The sequence below is a fragment of the Ciconia boyciana genome, chromosome 4 (assembly GCF_034638445.1).
Source record: "Ciconia boyciana chromosome 4, ASM3463844v1, whole genome shotgun sequence".
Classification (NCBI taxonomy): domain Eukaryota; kingdom Metazoa; phylum Chordata; class Aves; order Ciconiiformes; family Ciconiidae; genus Ciconia; species Ciconia boyciana.
Window position 1 is genome coordinate 98,467,126 of NC_132937.1, and position 25,440 is coordinate 98,492,565.

The window sequence follows — 25,440 nt, forward strand, 5'->3', positions numbered from 1 at the left end:
CAACACATGCTGGGCTCTGCTATTCTAGGTTTGTGCTGCACCAGCACTTCATCTCTGTGAGGAGGAACGAAGATTTGGATTGCAGAAACCTAATAATCATATTTTGAAAAGGGATATCTTACACATTTGCAAATGAAACTTTTCAGGAAGTTTTTAGAGAAAAGAGAAAGCTTTTAGAATCAGGAATTTTGTGGCATGAATAAACAGGACAAAACATAATAAGAACCCACAATCTCTTTAAAGTATGGAGCACATAAATGAGTGAGGACTGTATTTGTTTCAAAGACTAAGCTGAAAATCAGGAAGGAACACCTAAGGAGGTAGAATGGGGACAAAACTGAGGATGAAAGTACCTTAAAACAGGGAACATAAGTGTAGAAATTAAGAGAAGAAAAACTGAGATGTGAATAAGTTCCTCATTAAGAGAAATTGTGTGCCTCTGCCAGACAACAGGTTCTATAGAAACATTGTGAAGGGGTTAATAAAAGAAATCCTTTCCAAGATGATCAAAGTGAGTGACAAAAATTGTCAAGGTAAAGCTTGAATGAAGGTAAAACTATTTTGGGTTAGTGATGGGAAATATCTGGACAATAAAACTGTATAAATATGTTAAGGTGGTATAACTTCTTTTGTGGCTGGGAAGTGTTGCTCATGGTGTTGCCATTTTAAGAGTAATTTGAGTAATGGCTGGAAGATGAAAAACATAGAAGGGGTAGGATTACTCCTGGTGAGCATAAGTTCTGTGATCATATAGACCTGGATACTTGAATAAAAGACAGCAAAGAACTTTGTTAGGTATTATTTTATGGAGGTTTGTGATTTGTGACCATGGAGAGAAGCTGAAAATTGAGAGACATTGGGAGAGAGCTCATTTATAGAAAATACAGGGAGTAGAGCCCTTAAGTAAAACTAACACAGAGAAATGGCTCTGGCATTACTGCTGATGGGAAAGGGAACTCAAACATTAATATTTGATAATAGACATTAATTCTCAAGTCTTGCTACATTTAGAGATATAAGAAATCTTTGTAAACAAACAATATAAAGGAAATATTTGAGTCATTTGTCAGTTTCCCTGCCCTAATGGAAACAACCTGTAATACCCTGAATTTGGCTAGCTACTCAAGCCAAAAGGGGGCAATATCTTGTAAGCATATCCCCTAACATGGTTCAGCTTCCCACCAGAGAACTGGAGCAATCAAACGTGAAAAACTTCAGGCAGGTGTCCCTGAGCCACAGAAGTTCCTCAAAATCTGACCAAATCTTGGGAGATCCATGGAAGCTGTACGTGCCAGTCTCTTAAGCTAAACAGCGAGTAGTTTGTTGTTATCCTATTCAGGCTTGAAAAATTTAGTTCTGTATGGATTGACTATTAGTAAAGCTTTAGACATTTATTTATTTATTTTTCACTAATATATCTTGTATCATGCAACCAGTCAACCAAAGCAAAAACTGACTTGTCAAAGGTGGACTGAGTCTCAGGCTGATATAATTTTAAATCCAGAGAATGTCACTGATTTCTGTGGAGCTACTCCTTAGTACTAATGCAAACATGAGAACAGATCCATCACTAGTACTGAAAAAGGAGTTAGACAAGCTTTGTAAGGAGAGGTAATATCTAATATAGATTAACCAAGCTGGAAAAAATAAATCGCCTTTATGGTGTACAGGCCCTTCTTTGGATCTTCAGTGTACCCAAAAGCTCATCCTTTTTTTTCCACCTATAGAAGCTGTTCTAATGAAATATATTACCTCTGCCCAGAAACTTTCTCTCGTTTGTGGTGTTAGACCATCTCAGGTACAACTATACTACCACAGAAACAGAAAGTTGGTTTTCCTACTAGGTAGACCTAAACACATAACTTTCATGTTTAAGCACCTTTATTAAGTTTTCTAAAGCAACCTCACATCAGTACATCCTTCATCTGGCAATTCATTTCTTAGAGAGGAATGATTAGATATAGAGATGTTCTGCTTCTCTCTTTTGTATACCCAGTTCTAGAAACACACCCTTTTCCCTTTAATTCCTGACCTTCCCAGAAATGTCAAGAATTAAATATAGTTCTTCTGAAATGTAAAGTAGACTGCACAACATGGTGGAGAGCCGCTGAGCCGCTAACTGTTCATTCATTCTGTGTAAATGTTAATATGACAAATATGAGTATAAAAACTATGACACTCCCTGAACTCAGCTGCTTGCCCAGAGACAGCTGCAGGCTTAAAATGAGGAGGAAGAAGGGGAAGGAAAAAAAAAAAAAAAAAAGGAAAGGGAAATATATCAATCTTCCCAATGACCATGACAGCTGAAAAGTCTACATTAATGCTTCCAGTCCCACTCAGACATTTTTTTCCCAAGGACAAAAGGAGATAAAATGTATGTCAGGTACATAATAAGGCTAATAAAAATGAAAACACCTGCATTTCACTGAATAGGGGTGAAGAACTGCCTCTGTCTGTGAAATATGTCTTTTTCTAATGGCAAAGCTCATAAGTTAGGACAGGTTGCTGCTTTTAAATATACAAAATATACACAATTTAAGTAGAAACACATGAACTGAGAATACATCTGTTCTAAAAAAAGGAAAAAGAGAAAAGTACAGTGGCAGTATAGCAAAGAAGCACTTATATTGTGATTACAAAGATCTGATACCTCTTATAAGCCACATGATAGGAAACAAACCTTGCACATATATTTTCTGGTGCTCCATGTCTGGAATTTTGCATGTTCAGGATGAAGCATCTGTTAGAAAAAGGGAAGGTTCTGACTACCAAGAAATAAAGTACACAGCTATATCTGCTAGTGCTAGCACACCATCACTCATTTGCTGAAGCTACTTGCTTTCTACCTCCTGGCTGTATCTTGACAAAAGGCATCTCTCTACACTGGACAATCCAAACTGGATTCCCACTGGTTGGAACTAGAAAAAAATGCATAAACAGATAAGGCTATAAGAACGGAAAGATAACATGGAATTTGCTATGAGGGAGAAAATAGAAAAACATGCCTCGTGGGAGAAGAAATGGGCAAGGTGCCTGAAACAACTGACTTATGTTGTCTGTTGAGGAAGGAATTTTCTGTTGTTCTGGCTTAGTGGGATGTTCTACAGATTTTTTTTGTCCTTGGTGGTGGAGAAAGGGGCAAGCAATAGATATATTTCTGTTAACAATATTCACATGAAAAGAGAGAAAGAGAGAGAATGGAGAAACGTAAGATATACAGCACACTTAGGAGTTATGCTTTGATATGATAAAGAACTAAAAGAGCTGCACTTTAGATACTAAAGATCCATCTTGAATCAGTTACAAAGACATAAATAGCCCCATCTAATTAAGCGTGCTGTTCAGCCACATCATAGTTCACATTCAGTTTTTGAAAATTGTATTAGGTAACTAATTCATACTTTCCACATGACGATTTGTTCTTCTAATTTTTCACAGAATCGGAGTCTAACAGCTCTCACCTCAAGACCTGTAACAGCAGATTTTCTACTGAAATGGAAGGTGTTTACCACAGAGGTACACCTACCGCTGTCTACAACTATAAAAGCCACAAGTGAGCATCACACCCTGCCTACTGAACCTCAGCTGTAACCACTCCATTAGCACATGCAGCTGGATTTATTTATTTTATTTCTTACAAATACAAAACACATTGCATTTGGCAGTAGCCAATGCAAAAAGTCAACATCCTTGACAAATATCAGAAGAAAACAGACATATAAAATGTGCTTAATTTGCAGAGGGAAATACAGTGCAATTTGCTTGATAGTCTCTGTTCTATCTTGAATGAGCATTTTTTTTTTCTAAAGGGATCATTGCCAGCATTCCTCATTTTATTACTGTCCTAGAAGCATGCTGAAAAAACAAAACATAATCAATACAAAGATACATTAGCTAAATCTTTTTGCGGCCTTGAATGTACATTACGTTTTCTCAGAAATGGCACTTTTCGAGCTCTATTGATATGCAAGGTGATTTCTGAAAAAAATATTCTTAGAAATAGCTGCAGCAAAAGTAGCAGGCAGCATAGTGTAAAGAATTGAATCTAAGGTTGGGATGCAAACATGGCTGAGATCTTGCTCCTTTTTCTGCCAAAAATATTTCATGCCATCTTCATTTTTTACTCAGTTCTCTGTTGGAAACCCGGGGAAAAGAACCCTGGGGATTTGTTCATGCAAATGTTCTGAGAAGTTAAGTACAGTGAATATTTATTACATGACAGAGAAAATCTGAGGGCTTTCAGTAAATATACTATAATTCTCATCTGGCATAGTCAGTGAGTATATAAACAAATAGAGGAGATCATTTAGCAGACTTAAAAATGTATGACAGTAATGTTAAGGGCAAGATTATGATCATAAAAATATTAATATCTGATCTTAAAATCACTATTTCAGAAAGTTATAATTATCTTGCATATCTAAAGCATTTATATACACATGTTGTCCTCGCACTATAGCCCTTTATGCTAATGTATATCTTCTTGAAATAAAGATATTTGACAGTACTGTCATATAAGGTCCAACATGGTACACAGCAGATTCATCAATTTCCTGTTTCCTACCCTCTCTCTCTTACAGCATCCTAATCAACCTAATTAAAGCTTCGTTCATTTGAAACCTCAGATGACAATTTGTTTAACTCTATCCCACTGTGGTCTTTTTATAAAGAGAATTAAATTTGATCTTCTGACAGCAATTATTAAATGATCCCAACTGGCCCCAATTAAGACACATGGCTCACAGGCCTCAAAATCCAATAAAGTGCCAAGCCCTCTCTTTCACTTGTACATCTTCCTTTACCTTGCTTTATTTTCTTAAAGCCAGTTAAGCTCATCTTATCAAGTGGAACTGAATGCTATTGTGTAGACTAATTCAAGATACAATGCATCAATTTACTTTCACAGACATACTGAAGTAGGGACAACATGCTCAAAATCATCCTTTTGAAACCCTTCCCTGATTCAATTCACCTTGCTTTAATGCCTTTCACTGTGCTGCACATGACCTACATATGCTTACTTTTAAAACACTGCCTACAATGAGCAGTGATTAGAGAAATATATTAAATAGCCATGGTACAAGTTTTGCACTGCTTACAATTCTCCTTACAGCAATACATCTCTTCTTTAAGCATTTCCACTTGGTTATTGTCTCTTCATTTCAGAAATTCAAAGAAACGTGACACTTGCGTAACTTCTGAGGTTAACCTTTTTTAACATTTAATTTCTGCTCTAATTTTTCCACACGTGTTCAGTAGTATGCTGTGAAGAAATGTTCCCATGATTTCACGTAAAGGCAGGTAGCCCCAGGATTTGGAACTCATTGATTGTGTGGTACTCCAGGGAAATAGCTGAATTAAAACCAGCCTCATGAGACTGAAGTAGCTTCCATACACATCTGGCTCTTCTTATTCTAAACTCTAACACCTGCCTGGAAATTTAACCCCCATCTTTTCTCTGAAGAACAAATGGGACAGATTTATCTACTGCCATTTGGTTTAGGTCAAAGCTGAGCTGTGTGGTGTTCTGCTAAATTAATTGCAATGTAATTGATATTGTTTGACACAGTTTTTGAAAAGATGATGCTCCATCCATTTTGTGACCAGACTGCTCTCTCTGTTAAAATATGTAAGATTTCTTATTTCTTCACATGCACCCTAAGTACAGCTTTGACTAATAACATATTAAAACACAGTACACATTTTCTATCTCAATATTTCTAATGAATTGCTGTACAAAGTAAGATTATTTGCACAATTATCATCAAGACAGTAAGTAACAAGTAAAAAAAACTCAAAGCAATACTACTTCCATTGTGGTGAATGTTTTCTATATTTCTTTAATTTACATACTGAACAAATGTAAGCACAATATTCCTTAAACACAAAAAAGATAGAAAGACACTAAATTTCAGTGCAACATTTTCTTTACTAGCAGGAAGATGTACAAGTTTATGTAAAACATAATTAGACACATTTCCTGTCCAGCTGGGAAACATACTTTTCTTTGTAAAAATTTACAAAATTAAAGTGATGCCAACCATTTCTCAAAAAGTAAAATAAATTTATTTTTAAAGAACTTGCAAATGTTACATTTAGTAATTTAAAAAATATTGACTTCAAAAGGCAGGCGACAGTTTTAGTCCCAGAAATGCTATATGACTCTGGTAAATTTGAACTGTAACATGCAGTAACAGTTGTCAGAGAATTTCTAATAGCACATTGAAATTTCTGAAGATTAAAAAAGATTTCAGTATACTGTGCTGCAAATTATTTCTCATTGTATTCTAATAATCCCATACAATATGTTAATTTTAGATCATTCTTTTCCTAAAAACAGCAAACCCTGCAACAGATTTAGTGCAAAGAGCTGAAAATATCCTGTGGAAAAAAATCTGTACAGAAATCAGATCAACCCAAATCCTGCCATTACTCAGCACTGCAGTGACGTGCAGATGTTTGTAGTGGTTTAAGGAGCCAGCGGGGGCTGGAAACTCTACATACTCAACTCCAACATGATTGCAATTGAACCTCATCAAAGTAAGAGCTCATAATTTGTCACAGAAAACAGCCAATTAACATATGTTAGAAAAAGGCTCCCATAAAGATAATATATGATTAAAGATCCAATGCAGCTGTCACAAATCAAAATTCTGCATTTTAAAAAGAAGTATCAGTCTGGGTTTCTGAATGTTTACATCGATAATGGATACTATATTTTAAAAAACTACAGAAGAAAGCGCCTCTAATTATAGTATTTCCTCCAGGTTTGGAGTTACAACTTAGGGAGATCCGGGTACTAAAGCACTATTTACTGTTCTGGCTGTTGTGCTGTAAATAGTTAAGACGCTTGCCAAAACACAACCGTTATTTTGTTTTAGTGCTATTTTAAAAGACAGACCTTCATTGTGCGTGCGGTGGCCTTCATTGATGCACTTTGTTGTCAAGACATTCCTCTGAAAACACAGAATGTCCTTATTGCTACAAAAAAATACAGTACTGTAAAACTGTGTACTATAGCCCCAGGGCCAGCGCTGTGATCCTAGCTATTCAAATGCATGGCCGTGAGTAAAACTGCACTGCAGCCAGTTCCATTATTTCACATCTACACTGGTGAAAATGAGAGCTGAATGTAGCCTGCAACCATCCTTTAAATAAATACATTGATTAAAATTAGTTTTCACATGTATATGCATGGAAAATGAAGCCTGTTGCTTTATTAACACAGAACCCTGACTGTGATGCCTATTCTGAAAAATAATCTTTATTCCTTATATTTTGCACAGCAGTATTTTAATTACTGAAACACTGCATAATTAAGCTGCTATTTTTTACAAGCATTATGCATTTTTTTTCCTGCTATCATTTAGGATCCTGTGTGTCAGTCAGTAAACTCTGAGGCGATTTGAATAGTACCTTGTTTGTATGTGTGTGCCTATGCGAGCGTGTGTGTCCTTGTCTTGACATCGTGTTGTAAAAGGAAGTGCTTCCTCTTTTCTGTTTGAAAGAGACCCAAGAAAAACAAAGTTTTGAAACTCAGTAGTCTGACTGGACATTAGTCAATGTATTTTTAAAAATGCTTTAACTCCTATTCAGTCAAATATAATTTTATGTTGATGGATAAAAGCAGGGATGAATTTTAATCAATGCTAACAGAGAATAATATAATGGAGATAGCATTCTCCCGAAGTGGAATGTGATGATTCTTAAGGGTCTTTTCTCTGCTTTAAAGTCTTTCAATGATTCAGAAATGCTGTTTCCATTAATGCTAGAGGCTGTAGTTTGTGTCATCAGCACAAAGTTAATTCTCTTAAAACAGCACTTATTACATTGGTACTGAAGTGTCTGTCAACTTTAAAGCTATGGTTTCAAAAGCCCTGAATAGGCACAGACTTCTGAATATGCTAAAACTTAACATGCCGAGAGGTCAAAAGGAAAACTTAAGTGTTTAAAGCTACTCATGTGTGTACGACTGTCTCAAAAAGATCAAAAGCACTGAACATTTCTGACCCATTTACATGGAGCAAAAATTCCTAATGTTAATATTCTTCACTACATTACATTAAGATAAAAAAATAATCATTATGAATCGCTGTCCCTTTTAACAAAACACTGTGAATAATGTTAAGGTTATGCTGCTTTTTTTTTCCTCAGGAGTGTGTTCATTGATTCCCAAGCAATCAGTAATATTTTTGATTAAGATCTCAGAAATAGCTGAAAATCCCAAGGCTTCCCTACTATTGAAACTTCACATGTCTTTGACTGTCCCCAACTAATGACAGTAAACTATGCAGCCTCAAGCTAGAGAGATTAATTTCCATTTTGCAATGAATAGACAAAAAGACTGGACAAAATCCATTCCATATCAACTGCATTGTTATATCTATTACAGAAAATACACTTTTGGCCCTAGAGACAGTTTGAGATGGGAATAATAAAATTCAAGATGTAAAATAAGTAGTACTTAACAAATGACACGATAAACAAGAGTCAGATGAGAACTGTATTTTTTTTCTCTTTTTTTTGTTTTAGTAAAACTATATGTTTTGGATAAGCCAGCTTCAAATTTAGTATTTATTTCTGATATAAATCTGCTTTAAAAAACTGCTGCTAACAGTAACAGCAGAACAATTAAAAGCAAGTTCTTCATCGTAAGGAAATATTGTCTCAGAGTGATTTCCTATTCTGCAAACCTGAATTTCCTCTCTTCATAGGTAAAATCAGATAATTTTACAATTAGATCATGCATAAATGACAAGTATCAGTCCACTGCTATTAAGCAACATATTTTCCAAGCATAATTATCAAATTGATCTGCTGTTTACTTATCACAATATCTCTAAGAAATCTCCAGCATTTCTTTTTTTTACTTCAGGTTTAACAAATTACGCATGATGAAATACTTTAAAAATGTTCATCCTCCTATCTATCCATGTTGTGCTGCAGAAGTGAAAACCATCTGAGTCAGTAATGGCTTCTACTAAATGGAAATGCTGACGGCATGTCATAACCTAATTCAAGATGTTATAGATTTTTTAACAATTATTTTAAAAATATGATTGTAGAGCTTGGAAACAGAGTTCCTGAAAACAGTATCCCACTTCCTGATTGCTTCCGTGCATATGGAAGTGGGTGGTGATTTTTCTATTTACTTTAACAGTAGCAGCACTGAAACTTTGGAAAAAAGGTTGAGGATATTGTATTAAATGTCCAAGACCACTAAAGTATTAAGGCTGCAGACTCTATATGGTCTTACCCACACATCTCTATGGCATTATCCTGTTTAAATAAAGGAAATATATGCTGATGCTTCTCAGTCTCCCTGATGAGTCCACTGGGTGGTTCTGCAGAGGAGAGATGAGTTACCACGATGTGGAAGGCTCTAAATCCTCATAGGTTACAGCAATGCTATACAGTAACAAAGCATTATAAAAATGAAACATAAAACTTTCATAGTAGATAATAATAATAATAATAATGACTCTGTACCAGCCATGCTAATACAAAGGTGTTAGTCCTGTAGTCCTCTATGTTACCTAGAGATGACCACTGAGGAATCAAAGGCTCCATTTTGCAATTTTGCATGAAACAACCATAGCATACGTTGAATATGTTCAAGTTCTTAATTTAAAGAACTTTAACTACAACTACAGCTTGTGCTGTTAAAATTTCTAAGTTACTGAAAACTTAAAGCGATACTTTCAAGTCATTTTAATCATCCAGCATTTTCCCACACCAGCTCATGGATTTACTTTTCAACACCAGCATCCTGAGACAAGAACAAACTGATTTATAGCCCCTGCTAGAGGAGCTTGCTGCTCGGTTGTCATTTTTTTTCTTGGCTCCAGTAGATGGAAGCAACTCTCTTGCTGGGTTTTAAGTTTAGTGTGGTTTTGGGGCTGTTTTTTAGGCCAAAATCTTTATTCTTATATTTATTTTGTTGTCTGTTGATCCTTTGATGTTAGATTCCCAGATAATTTGTTCCAGTTCCCAGAGCAGTTTATTCAGATGAGAGCCATGCGTTAGTAAGTCTGTAGCTCCTGCTGAAACCTCTTGCAGGGATAAACAAAGCCTGCAGCAAATCTACATGAGCCTGTTTCTGGAAACCCCACTGCTGCATGGTTCTGTAGAAATAACCACTGACAAGACACATGCAAAAAATTGTCTGTGGTCTGGATTCAGGTGTGTACAGACTGGTAGTTGTCAGTCTTACAGTACAATACCTTGTCTGATAAAAACCCATGGAAACATGACAGCCTGCATTCTTTTGCTATTTCAGTTAAGCCAGTGCATCACTCGTTTCCCCTCACCAGTCAAAAAGTATGCTGACTGTGACATTCAGCATCATGCCCATGATAGGCAGGTGTTAGAAGGATTTCAAGTATAGGGTTTTAGGACCACAGGCCACCCTGCTCAGCCTGGCTTGTCTGACGAAAAGCAGAAAGGCAGCAAGAGTAGAGGGTCTGACACTACCTGGAGCAGACTCTAAGGGTTCCTTCAAAATTTAGCAGGCTTTGCACCTGCCACAGACAAAGCATATTCCATATCAAGATAGGTATGTATACAGGAGAATAGTAATATTTGCCCCTGTTTCCTCAACCCATAAGTCAGTGTCATGCTCTTCTGCCATATAAGAGGGTGAGACTAGATGTTCATCTTTTTAAAGACTTGTCACCCTCAATTAAAGAGATGTCAGCTACTCTTAACCTGTATGGCATATGGTCACCCTGGTTAACAAAACAGACACTTCCCTGAGTCGCTGCAGTCAAAGCAGCATGTGCTGTGATCCTGTTGATTCTCACAAACTAATCAGGGTCAAGCTGGGTCAGATTTATGTACTGCAAATTCTTTAGGACAGGGACAGTCTCTTCCTATAAGCTCCTATGGTACAAAAAGTAACAGGTAAAATAATGGGCCTTCAGTTATAACTGGAACATCAGGATATTACTGAACTCTTTTACATATTTAACTGTAGTTAACAAAAGACCTACAAACATGTGCAGGTAATACATGAAGTTAGAGAGATTTCAACCAATGGTGTTGTGAAGGCACTATGCTAACAGAAAAGAGTGTGTTATAAATGAATTGCAAAACCAAGATCCTGATCACTGAGAACATCAAAGATTTCATTACAACCTTTACAGAATGAATTATGTCTAATGTCCTGGCCAAATTCCATCTTGGATCATTATTCTGCCCATATAAATTCTAATGCAGTTGAAGAAGGCATTCTTTGCTTTTTGGTTTAGACAGATATGGTGATGTTTTGTCTTAGCATTTCACCATGGCTCTGCTTTCAGAGTCAGGTGAACTAATCATGTTCCTTGCTTATATTTTGCCTTTGGGTTGTATAGAGGCCTATTTCATACCACACAATTAGAAAACATTTTTATTAATAGGAATTTCATCATGTCTGAAGTGAGCAAAGTCTTTCTCTCACCAGTTTTTCCAGAAAAGCAACACAGAGAGAAGAAAAGTACTTACAAGAACCTCCTTCTAAATTAATGAAGATTAATGAAGACATTAACATTTTGCATCCAAAAACCCCCAATGAAATTAATATCCACATTTCCTCTTCTCAGATATAATTGATTGCAACATGGAGTTTTTGGAAATACCATCTCATGGGTGACTATAACAATGCCATAAAAGAAAAGCATGGACTAAACCTAAAGGAATGATAATACTGCATTCTTGAGTGCTGCCTGAATAAATCTAACCTAATTGATAATCTTTTCTTAACAATCATACGGTTTATGTGGACGCAACTAATAGATCAGAGAAAGAACAGCTTCATATCACTCAGAGCAGCTCTCCTCATCACAACAGCAGAAACACACTTCCCTGTAAAAGTTGTAATAGCCTATATTTTTCCCTGCATTAGTTTGCAAACAGTGATACAGATCAAACTAGTGGACATAATTCAGTCTTAAACAGGCCAAGGGGTAAATTGTGACATAGTTCCTAGGGTGTGGAGATCCTTCTTCATATATTTTTTTTAAAAAATATTACTATTATTATTATTATTATTAAATAAGGTAAACTTTTTTTGGAAATTGGTTTTAGTACTCCCTGTTTTCAGTAACCCATTTCTAACTGTTTTAAAGTTGTCACAGACAACAAGTATCTTAAGAACCATTGTTTTAGTGGTGGTATTTTCAAGCAGATCTGTGGGAAATTTGATAGACTTTTGTGCAGTAGCCTGCTTTTTATCTAATTTTTAGTAGGGTTATGGCACTGATCACATTTCACGTCAAACATACTGCTTATCTCTTAACAAATTGATGCCCCAATTTCATATTAACGGGGAGATGTCGAATCTCAGTATTTGGTGCAAAATGGTTAGAATGGCCAGCTTCCAGTGGCAGAAAAGCGGGGTGGGGGTGGGGGGCTTGATTGTGTGACTAGTAAATTGGATCACTGAAATTTTCCAAGAAAGACAATTTTTAACCAAAAGGCCAGATCTACTGCTCAGAAACAGGGAGTAACAGTCTCCATGATAACAGATTCTTAGTAATATAAGAATGTATTAACAAGAAGCACACACAGAGGACGTGAAAGTCCACTCTACACTGCTGACTTGGCGTCATGCAAAAGACAGAACAGAAAGTTCTCCACAGAAAAAATACTATGTAGGAAGAGAGGAACAAGACTCTTTCTCCTCAAATATGTTTACAGGTTAACCCAGTCAGAGATGGAGTTTTATGTATTGTACATGAATTTTTTATACTACCCAGTTATTAAGTTTTATAGGTGAAATCGAAATTCTCTATAATCTCTTGAGATGGAGAGACCAAAAATGTCTGCTAAGTAAGAAACTATCTCTATTATCAATTCTTCCTACAAGAACTTCTCAGAACAGAAGTTTTCACATTGTGATAAATTAGAAATCAGTAATCCACAGAAATGCTGCTAACTTCCAGGAGATAGATATACTATAACGTGCTATAATATGACAGAATTGAAGGCATTTTTATTATTGATTCTAATAAATAGTGTTTCCTAACACTAGTCTGTCACATACAGCATAGCTATTCTTGGTGTAGAGATTTTATTCTCCTGCCAGTGAAGGGGGATGAGGTGATTTAGGTATTGTCCATTTGATTAAATAGGTTGAGAAATTCCTATTTCTGAAAACTTAATTGCCTACAAATTCTATCATTTGAAAATGACAGAAGGAATTTTCTTCTACACATGCATAGCTTCTTACTGAAGTTAGGCAAACTTCTGTGGGTATTAAATTTGCTTGCCTGCCCTCCTGGAATAATGCATAGAATAATGGCTTTTAGCCTTGTTGATTTGACTACTAACATAAAAAAAAAACCCAAACCACAAAAGAATTATTTGTTCCTTCTTATTATTATGTGTCACATTAAGGAACCCTACACGAGGGAACACATTGACACAGGAATGGACAGAAAACATCAGAAACTAAGTGTAGATAAGGGAGAATGATGGCAATCAGCAACTCTGAACACTTGCTTAAATTCTGGATAGGCAATGCTTTAGCCTAAAGTCAGGCTTTAGAAGGCAGTATCTGCAATGTATCAAACAACTCTGAACAAATCTGACAAGATGTCAGATGCTTACTTTGTGTTTGAAGTCTGCCACAAAAACAGATGACACCACCAGCTTTGGATGTGGTCAAATTCTGTCTGGAATTGGACTAAAAGGGTAGAAGGACCTCAAAAATGCCATAGGTTCGAATTGTAACTCAGCAGTTCTGGGACAGACAACATCAGTCAGAAATAGTAACTTTCAATGGGTACAGACATTGAGATCAGTTGAGACTAATCTGAGGAAAAATTACAGCATATGCACCAATTTAGTTTCTATTGAACAATATTAAAAAAAGAAAAACCTTCAAATTCTAAAGCAGACTGTATTTTGGTGCGTTACTTTTCTCTGGCTTATTGAATTCAACTGTATTTCAAATGCATTTAAAAAAACAAAAGTAGTTAAACAAGATAAAGATGGTGCTGCAGCACAAGCTTGAATTTCTTAGCATTCTATTTACAACAGTTCCAAGGGCAAATCTTCTTTCCAAGGCCGAGTCTCAGCCCACTTTTGCCAAATGCTGGCACTGACTTGGAGTAGATTGTTTAATGTTTGCTACCAGCAATAAGGTAAGTCAGACTAATTTCTTAAGTCTGAAATTATAGTCTATAATTAAACAAATTAATCTTACATTTTCTAAGGTACAGACTGCAAGATTCAGTCAAATAAAATCATTTATCATTAAATTTAGGAAGGACATTTTAGATTCCAGTTGGCTGTTAAATTTGCATGGAAGAATATAGTGATATATTTACTTGTACTTTTGTGGGGTTTTCCCCCGAGATTTTAGCCGTATTTCAACTGAAATGCATGGACTTTTCCACTCGACAGGGTAAAAACCATTGTGGAATATAGTAAGACCTAAAATTATGTGTAAACAGGGTATAATACGGACCTAGTCTCACTGCAAGAAAAGCACCTTGTGAAAAACATGATACAATATACTCAGTACATTAAGATCATTAGCAAGTAATTACATATATTTTAATCAATATCTATTGTAAGATTGTTTTTTTGTAAGCATTATAAAAGTGAATCCTTTGTGAACTACAGAATGAATATTAACATAAACTGTCATATTGTTTTTGACTAACTGCATGACTTTTTACGTTTTACTGCAGAAAATGGGCCCACTGTCGTGGCTGTGGGGTTTGTATCTGCGTAGTAGGATTACATGTCATGCACATTATGAAACCAAGAAGTGTGAAGGGTAAATATGTGCATTGCGTAGAAATGGTTGCTCATCTCAGCAATGCCGTGCACCTGTTGCGGTGTGCTGTGACTCCTCTTAATTCTTCCTTGTTCACAGAATAATGATCAGTAATGATAAGTAATTTAGTTCTACGTTCTTCTTCTCTTCTGTCAGCTAGATAATAATGAAAAAAATTCCTAGTTTTAATTTTAAGAATGACTGTGTATTCCCTATAACTGAAAATCTGGTAATGCTGTAGTATAACATTTTGCCCTTGCTGTCTTCAGTAAATCTAAAATGATTTTTAAAGATTTGCTACAGCACAGCCCTTCAGAAAATACGTTCTACAACTTCAGTTCATTTTTAATCTCTTGCTGCTTATCAATGTTTCGATCTGAGATTATTAAGCAGGTTCCCTTCCCTGTATTATAGCCTGAAGTCTCTGTTCTGACTTTTTGCATCTGTGCACATGTATCTCATTTCCCTTTTGCCATCCATAAAAGATAAATGCACTAGTTACGTAAAATGGAAGAGAAAAGGAAAACACTTTGAAAATGTGTAATAATGTTCCAACTTTTGCATATATTTTTAAGGAAAACTGCAGTGTAAATGAATGTTATATGCAATATCCTGAAGAGATGAAGCTTCCATTAGAACCAAACACACAGAAATTTAAATAACAGAAGAGCTCTGATTTGTTCAATCATCTGACTTATCTAATGTCCTCCATCTTAGTATCTGAACTCATGGTAATGCCAATGGCATCACTCCTTTTACCCCTGCCTTGTCTGTTTGCAGTAGTGCATCTCCTTTGATGATGGCGAGAAGTTCATTACTTTAGTTCTTCTTATGCCAATAGACTAAAAATACGTCCCCGCTGCCACCTTGTTCATTGTCATGTAACATTCCACCTTTAGGTCACTAAACAACACCATCTGAACTTGTCAAAATTAATGACAGAAAAAGACTCCAGAAGTAACCTTCACTTATGCACTCCATCATGTCCCAGGGTACTACAAAAACAACTGAGATTAAACGAGAAACAGAGAATCAAAGGTCCTGGGCAGCAGCTTGTTTAAATACATTTGTTCAAGATAAGAAGGAAAAATAAAACATGCATTCCTTTGTTAAAGGGAGAGCTTTTTTGTGTCTAATTAGAGAAATTGTTCAAGAACAGTTCATCCTTACACAAAGATTACTTGTGCAATGCTGCGAAGGTCAGGGTCAGCCTGGGTTATTAGCCGTGGACTGGTAAGTGCCAGACGAGCAAGCTAAGCTGCCTTGATTCTCCTTTCTGCACTGCATAACAGCCAGTTTCTAATTGCATGCTGAGAAACAGGTAAGTGAATAACAATTTCCCTCAATTTAGAGGCAGATGTTGCATTCTGACACACTTCTTCTTTAGTTGTATAAATTCAGACATATGTAGGGCATAAATCCCTGAAGAACAGTGTCCTAAGTATCCAATCAAGAGGGAAAAATCCTATAAAATATTGTCATTCTTTAAGGATCATTTTGAGTCAGCTCACTGTGAGTATTTTTCTAGTACGTAGTTGCAACCAGCATTGAAGCACATTATCTATTATTTAATGTAGCAATTTTATGCTTCTGATTTACAACAGTGTTTTGGGAAAACAGTCTGAAACAGAAGAACATATTATTTTGCAATGATCTGTAAAATGTGCTGCATATCTGTACCTGTAATTGATCGATATTCTTACTGTGAGCATCAGGTATAGCATGACTAAGAACGAGTAGTATGTTCATATTGGTTATTCAATCCCTGAACTGTAACAGAGCTATTTCTGTACTTTGAATAAAAATAGATTAACACATCTCTTTTACAGTTTTGTATCCAGGGAGAATAAATCATAAAGCAAAAGAATGCATGGTATTCCACGATGCCACAATAAAATTTGCTCATAGGAACCAGTGCTATTAAAACCACCGCATTCTGCTGGGATTGTGGTTCAAGGCCTAATGATTAAGAGTAAGTTACCCTGAAGACTATCCAGTAATGAGGACTTGTAAATTCCCAGCTTAATAATATGCAATACTTTTGAATTGTTTCAAGAATTATTTGGGCTAAAAAGTTCCTTGGTATTCTCACTGACTGTAATCCATCAGAAGACTACTAAAAATAACAAGACAAAAAAAATGTTAAAAAGTCATCTATTTAGCTGACCTAGCAGAACAAGGAGTTTGCACTGAAGTTAAATTTGGAAAGATCTAAATATAATGAAGTTAGCTTCAGGTATGCATGTCAACTTCTTCCATTTCCTTCTTTTTTCCGGAAATAACTAATTTGTAAAATTTGATTTAAGAAAAAACACCCACCAACAACCTTTTTTTTTTTTCCTTAAGACTAGCTTTCACTTTGTAGTAATACCTACAGTCTAGAAAATGTTCTGAATTCTGATCATTTCAATCAGACTATTTAAGTAACTTGCATCCATGGAATACTTTAAAATTCAAAGGATTTAAAATAATTCAAAAGCACAACATCACACCAACCAGCCAAGTGAAGGCTTGTGGGGGGCGGGGGGGGGTGGGGCATTTTACTTCACGAAAATAATTGTGACATCGATTGGTACAACACCCAAATATAGTAAACTTGAACAAATGTGTAAGTCTTTGCAGTACTATGGCTTGTAGCCCCAAACCCACAAGCATGAATATATACGCCTAATTTGAAACACTTGAATAGTTCACTGAAGGCTGCAGAACTGTTCATGTACCTAAAATTAAGTACATATGTAATGGTTTATATGAATGAAATTACAGACATTGTTACGGCATCCCAATGAGTGAAGCAAGCCAATGAGAATCTGAAATCAATGAGTACATTAGAGATGCAAAAGCAAATCCTTGATGCCGTTCATAAACCTTTGGTGGATACATGTTGCATGCGTCTAAATGCAGGCACTGTATTCAGGTGAAAGGTGGTACTATCAGTGCATGGAACAGTATTTAGAGCAATTTGGTAAAAAGTGTCCCAACTGATTCCACAGTTGAATTCAGGTATGAAAAATCCGATTAATTATTGGACTGAAAATGCAGACATTGCACTGAAGAAAAAGAGCCTTATGTATTGCACAAAGTACTTTATGAATGCCCACAAGTGTGGGATCCATCTGACCTCATTGAAGCCATCAGCATTTGGCACCTAGTCTAAGCTTCTTCAAACACAGGCTTATTTTATCATCAATGGAGAAAATTAGGCACCATATAAACATAGCTGTAGACATCTCACCATAATTACAGGGACTATAATAGAAGTAGCAAGACAAACAGACAGCAAGACAAGCAAGCAAAGATGAGGATTCCTTTTCAACTGAAGCTTTGTACAGCTGAAGCCTGGTGACTTATATTGAACAATGGGAACAAGGAATAACTCCCTTGTAAGGAAGAGGAATAAAGATTCAAACACAACTTTTAAAAACATATCAAATGTAATAATGGTCCATGTGTCCTATTTAGTTAGCAATTATATTGACATACGGTGTATGTTAACATGGAAAAGCTTGTACTTTTATCATGCAACATGAAACTCATCATTAAGAAGTCACTATCAATAACTACACCACTAACAGGTTACTCTGCAAATGAGGAAATAAGAAGATCTGAAATAACAACTGAAACAAGAATTATTGAGAGCAACCATAATAAATACAGTCTTAATAGGAATTATGCTGAAAAATAATAGTGGAGAAAAAATAAGTAGCCAAAAATTTAAATTTAATTTTAATGTTTTCTGATAAGGATATATGGTTCAAGACAGATTTCCTGGGGGAGTTCCTTAACTGAAGGCCTATCACAGCAAAGGACATAACTTGCCAACCTAAGATGTGATGCTGAGATTCCTAAAATGTGCTATGGGGGTGGTGATATCTGTCAAGATGATATTTGTGGAGGAGTTCTTGAAAATAGCCAGGATCTAAACCATTAAGGATTTCAAAACTAAGAGAGCAAACTTTAAAATCAAACAGCTACTTCATAGCAGACAAAGTAAATGAGTTAAGGTACAAGAGGGATGATCGTATTTGCTCAAGACAGGACGGGAGTGTGTCACTGCATTCTGAACAGGCTGCAAGTGACACAGCTGAGCTGCTGGAAGCCTTTCTAGGAGGGAATTACAATAATCCTCTCCATCAAGAGGGCATGTGCTGCTGCTATGAGGTCACCACAGGATAAATAAGGGCACTGTCTGCATCAAGCACACCACTAAAAAGACATTTTTCAATCTCATTCACTGCAGAAATCTCCACAGAGGAGAGGGGAATGAACTGGACATCAGAATTTTTACTACAATTTCCTACTGCACTCAATTCCCCCAAATAAGTCTAATGACATGTAAAAAGAGAGAGCAGTCTCCTAAAGATAACAAATACACATTGGTAAGATTTGTGCTTTCGCTGTAACTGAGGCAGTGGTAGCTAGCAACCCTGCCCGTGTGAAAACAGAGCTACACTTGTGGAATCCCTGGAGTGAGAAGCACACAGCTCCTTATCACTCAAACTGGGACGAAGTCTTTGATATTTAGCATTCCTACAATACCCACTGCAAGCATGCACTTCATGACATGATTCTGGTGACTGCCAAACTAACCTTGAACTTCAGCACTGCTTTGAAGAACCATAAAATATTTTTATCATTAATCTGATAGTCTGCACAACAAAATAGTTGGCTAATGCAGGCATGAGGCTTAGCATTTGGAATATAAAGCATTTGACTGCCCCACACTTGTGCAAACTAAGATTTCCTTGCATTTGTGCATGTTGAATTGGCCTATAAACTGAAAAATGTATTTTAAGTAATAGCACACAAAACCTCCTTGTGTTCTTAAATCATGAAAATGTTAAATAAGTATACAATTACAATGTCAGGGGTTTTGGTTCATCAAATTGAATTAAGGTAATAAAGAATCATTACATACATTTTCTAATACATTTATATAACAGTTACATCTTGAAAGCACATCAAATTATTCACATTATCTGCAAATTGAAGCATTCAAAATTAAGCACTTATCGGCCCCCAATGAACAATAAATAACTTTCTTAAAAGAGAAAGCTTATGTGTTATATACAGTTGTGCTGGTTTCGGCTGGGATAGTTAATTTTCTTCCTAGTAGCTGGTATAGTGCTGTGTTTTGGATTTTAGTATGAGAATAGTGCTGATAACACACTGATGTTTCAGTTGTTGCTGAGCGGTGCTTACACCAGTCAAGGACTTTTCAGCTTCCCATGCTCTGCCAGGTGCTCATGCACAGCCGGGACTGCTGACCCCAACTGCCCAAAGGGCTATTCCATACCATACAATGTGATGCTCAGCATATAGAGCTGGGGAAGAAGAAGGAAGGGGGGACATTCGGAGTGATGGCGTTTGTCTTCCCAAGTCACCGTCAGGCGTGATGGAGCCCTGCTTTCCTGGAGATGGCTGAACACCTGCCTGCCCGTGGGAAGGAGTGAATGAATTCCTTGCTTTGCTTGCATGCGTGGCTTTTGCTTTGCCTATTAACTTGTCTTTATCTCAACCCATGAGTTTTCTCACTTTTACTCTTCCGATTCTCTCCCCCATCCCACCGGGGGGGAGCGAGCGAGCGGCTGGGGGGGGGGCTTAGTTGCCGGCTGGGGTTAAACCACAACAACAGTATAGGAAATTTCTAGTAGCATGATTATTAAAAGTAACAGCTTGTATCCCTACAGCCTGACCGAGTTTTTAAGAAAGTTCAAAATGGAGTGGGGGAATTAGCTGATGAACTTCTGTCAACTATAGCAGTAGCCTTCATGAATAATTCAATATATGCCCCAACCCCTCTATGTCTCAACAGACTAACAGCTGCAGCTCTCAAATGACAAGTGTTATTTTTTCAGAAGCTTCTGAAAATAGTATACTGATTATAAAATAACATATATAATAAAATAAAGTTTTCCCTCCCCGCTTTTCACTTCTGACTTAGAGGAACTAGTGAAGTTTTACAGCAAAAGGAGGAATTTTCAAATGGACTTTTATGAGTTATGCAGCAGGTCTACAGAAGCAGCTGGGAAAAGAATTCAGGTCCTCTACTAAAGATTTGGTCCTCTACCTTAACACAACCACACAATTCACCTAGATTACTGTGTCTCCAAAACCTCATGAAGAGTAGCTTTGTATAGAAAAGCTACACTTTCATAACATGGGTCTTTATCTTGGCTTCATACAAATGGGAAGAAACTTTCTGGTCTGAGGTTTTTGTATTGACCATGTTCTGCAGTGTTCTCTACTTCATAGTGAAAATACGGCACTTCAGGATGTCAGGAAATTGAACATGTTTGGTGAATATTTTGATGTGGAACAGAGTTTCTCTTGAGCTAACAAGACTTCAGTAAAAGGGGAGAGAAGCTTAAGGAGATAGTAACACAACTTTCCTTGATGACACAGTGCAACTGCCTGTACCATCAGTCCAGTTTAGGAGGAGAAATGGCTTTCACAAAATGTCTTCTCATACTCCAACAATTCAGCATAGAAACTGTACAAATCTGCTTACATATTTTTTTATAAAGCAAGGTAGGCAAAGAAACCAAAACTAGGCAAGCTCTAATCACTCACAGAAAGACCTTCCACTGTCACCAGGCCTTACTGCTTAAAGGAAGGGATCTCTCAGGTAAGTTTGTTTAAACAATTTGAGTATTTTTCAGTTTTGTGAAAAGATTTTTCAGTGGCATTATGTAACAGTGGGTATTTAGGGAAGGAAAACATTAGCTTAATGTAATGCTGAAATAGCTACACACGTAGCTGTTTCCTGATTTACTGAGAAGCTACTGTGTGCCGCACTTCTGACTGAAAGCAGTAGTGGACAAGTTCTTTTTGATGATACAGACTGAAAGATCAGCTTGCTGCTTTGCATTTTTAAAAAAATATAAATATATAATCTTTCTGTCCATGAGCCAGCTTCTGTTTATAGGAAGTGTGGTCTACGCACAAGAGAAGAAAAATTCTTTGCCTTGCATGCCCTATATGGATATACTCCATAAAAATTAAGCAAATATTGAAGATTTGAAGGTGGTCTTGTTGCCAAGAGATAAGCTGAAAGGGTTCTTAAACATCTGCTTTACCTTCTTGTAATGAACTGTTTCTCTTCTCAGCTCCAGAAACGCCCTGGCTCTTCTTGTTCAATATAGTGGCAAGATCCTTCAGCGCTTGAGCTGCCCAATGGATCTGGTCTAGGCATGACTTTAATTGGGATGCAAATTATTTAACTGACCATTTGAGTAAGAGCTTTCTTGCGCTTAAATTTTTTCAGAATTGGAGTTCTATCTCCTACCAACACCTTGTCATAGAAACATAAAGAAAGTAGATTTAAATGATGGATTGCAATTTATATTGCTAATTCTAATACAAAATACTGAAGAGAGAGGTTTCATTTTATCCCATCAAAGGGACATTTTCTATACAGTAGGAACCAGCACAACCAGAGAGCTATAATGCACATTATATTTTCAGCTGCTTACATTTCATATTTTAACAGTTAAGTTTTCAAACAAACTAAAACAGAATTATAAGACTTTGGAAACAACAAAGCTATCTGTCTGTTCTTATTTTCACATTTTTTAGTTAACAGAAATAAAAAATTGGAACAGTTATTGAGATAGTGTATTTGAAAGCTTAATAACACTGCCAATTTAAAAAAAAAAGTTAATATGGTATTAGATAGCTTTGTCATTTGAGCTATTTTCAAGATAAGTTAGAAGTGCTACTACTGAAGGGCTGCTTCAGCCTCAGCCACCTTAACACGGTTAACATGGTTAATTTTTCTGCATATTATGAAAAGTACATTAAAAATACAATATTTTTATTCAAAATAATAAATTCATAATTAAAGCACTGTGTGTATTTTTGCCAAGGACACATTGTAACAGAAATGGAAAGCCATAATAGAATTGACGAGAGAATTGATTACTGACTTTTTTGTTTGTTGAATGTAGTGATTGGATTCAAAACGAATCATTTGTAAGGTATCTCCTGCACATGCAATAAATACATGCAAGTTCTACTTATGAGATTTATCCAGGTGGAGCATGACTGCATACCACAGCCAAACTTGTGTGCTGTTTAAGAGTCAGTGGTCAACTCTGACTCCAACCAGACAGCCCCCTTCTCTCTTAGATTGTGGATAAGTGTAATTTCTTCTTGAGTAATGTGTTGGTCCTGCTTCCTAGTGCAAACAGATTAAAAAGGATAAGTGTATTTTTAAAAAGAAAAAATTCCCCAAACAGTGCTTTCACTAGGGGCAGTACTAGCCCAAGAAATCCAAGCTATGATTACTGGTGAAGAGCCCTACCCCATGAATAATACATTTTTGGGGCCAGCTTACATCACAAAAATAGGTTGTCTCTGCTCATGAAAGGTCCGCAACTAGGCTGATACAGGGAAAAAATCTGCTTCATACCACTACGGAAGGTGGTTCTCCCATCGGAAACAGGCTAATGGCAAGGCACTGGAAAGTATTTTCAAGTGAAAAAGCCTGTACTGTTCCACCTTGTGAACAGCAAGAAAATGAAATTTTTTAGTATTGATTTTACCTTAATTTTCCAGTGTATAATCATACATCAAAGTAATCCCTTTAATGATATTTTCCAGTTCTTTAAGTTACTTTAACAGTGTTAGAAAGCATAAAATGCAAACATATACAGGACTTACTGACCTATTCGATATATTTGTTTATCTGAAGATACAGAGATATCTTCATACTGTCACTGAAGTAACTATCAATATTTATTCCCAAAACATTACTGGGAGACTGAAAATACTAGTCCCTGTTCAACAGAGATGAAAGTAAGGGGAATACGAAGCTAGGTGCCCTACTCTGCGTAAACTAAAACCAGCAGCGTCTCTGGAAAGGCAGCTCCCAGGCTATTGTTTTTCTGCTAATCACTTGATCAGCTTTCCTTATGGATTTTTTTTTTAGATGGAAGATATCAGCTGTATATAAAATGTGGAAAAAAAAACCAACTTGACTTTACGTCTTCTCACTTGTGATACATCTACAGCTAAGATCATCACTGATGTCTGAAACAGACTCTGAAACTGGTAGACTTACAGAATAGAGTTCTATATAATAAGTCTTCAGCTTTGGAATTTATCATCTGATTTGTCCAATCTGGATGTGTATAAATTTCATCTTTTTTACCATATCAGGTTCCAAGGAGGATCATGAAGTACCAGGCAAACAGATTTGAGATTCTTGTGCTTAGCATTTGGACCGAAAAGGAATATATTGCTATGCTGAACTGCAGTTCAGTTTATAGGTTGTTTTTTTCCAAAGAAAGTATAATTAATATGCTTAAGTTTAAAAGAAAGTGCATTAAAAAAAATTAAGATAAATACAGGTTAACATAATGAAAGGGGGTTACATTCCATAGTCTTTCATCTGGTCTTTGGCTTCTTTCCTGACACTTGTAGAGGTATCAATTCTCGTGACATATATCAGGATATAAAATCTACCTTTTTAGAAATGTATTAAATTATCCCATTCACTTCTCGCTGCCTGACTTACTAATAGGTGTGCTGGTCCTGTCGTAATCTTGGTCTTAAAAGTGTAATAGCTAAGTGGTAACAATATTTCTGGAGTTGAACTGAGCCTAGCAATCAAGGCAGAGAGGTAGCAAAAGAAATCATTCGAGGACCCTCTTTCCTCTTAGCCTTCTTTTTACACTATGTGTGCTAACTGATAAACTGAAAATATTTGTCTCTTAGAGATACACACATTAATGATTCCCATCCAAAAATAATTTTAGGACTAATTCAAAAAGTCAGTATTATTTGCACTGCAATAATTGTTTGCACTGCAATACATTATTTGCACAATATATTACATTACAAGCTAGAAAGACCTAGCTTGTAACAAAAAATAATATTAAAAATATAGTATTGGAAACTAGGGGTTGCAGTCATCTTCTAATCCAACCTGTCTATAAAACCAAGAAAAAGTTATGTTGAGATGCTTATGTATATCATTCCCATACCTGCATACACAAACAAATATAAAAGTACGTACAAAAAACCACTAAAAAATACTATATTTCTAACCCATAATATAGAAGGACTGTAAGTCTAGAACAACAGGAGAAAGACTTTCATTTTATATAGTAACTGTATATATGTGAATAAAAAGCACCACGTGTTTATGGACTGATTATTTTTATGAGGTCTAACTGTGAAGAGACATTTTGACAGTTTTATTTACAGTGTAAGGCATACCCAGAGGCAGGCAAGCATAGTTTGAAAACCATATATATTTGTATATAAAGCACACAGATATATAGATATATGTACATATGTATAAATATATGTACATAATCATAGGAAGTGATTTTACAGAAAAACCACAAGCCTAGCTAACATGGCAGTCTACAACCGTAGCGTCGTTCTAGATAGCCTTTTTAACATACATACCCTACCAATAACATAAAATCTGCAATTATGTGAGGTACAAAAATATGAATTCAGAGTTTTAAGTATATAAAGGCACTCCACAAAATGCAATAGTGTTTAAAAATACGTCCTAAAAATACTGATCAAATTTCTTTAAATACATTTAATTTATGTTAATGTATATCTGCAGCTATTCCAAATGCAGCCAAGTCACTAAGCTCATTAAATTAGTTTTTGATTTTGGGAATTAATGGAGGTTTCCACTGTTGAAGATT

At 36.1% G+C, this 25,440-nt stretch overlaps 1 protein-coding gene across 8 annotated transcripts in view; it reads right to left on the bottom strand.

Moving 5' to 3' along the window:
* The window catches only part of MEF2C (myocyte enhancer factor 2C), a 131,562-nt gene that overhangs the window by 87,376 nt on the left and 18,746 nt on the right, over nt 1-25,440 (bottom strand). Inside the window, exon 1 of one of the 8 annotated variants that reach the window (XM_072860745.1) lies at nt 2,681-2,740. The exons of the other annotated variants lie outside the window; for them this stretch is intronic. The gene's annotated coding sequence lies outside the window, so the exon portion shown is untranslated. Of the gene's footprint in view, nt 1-2,680; nt 2,741-25,440 lie in introns of those variants that run through there. 8 annotated transcript variants of the gene reach the window in all.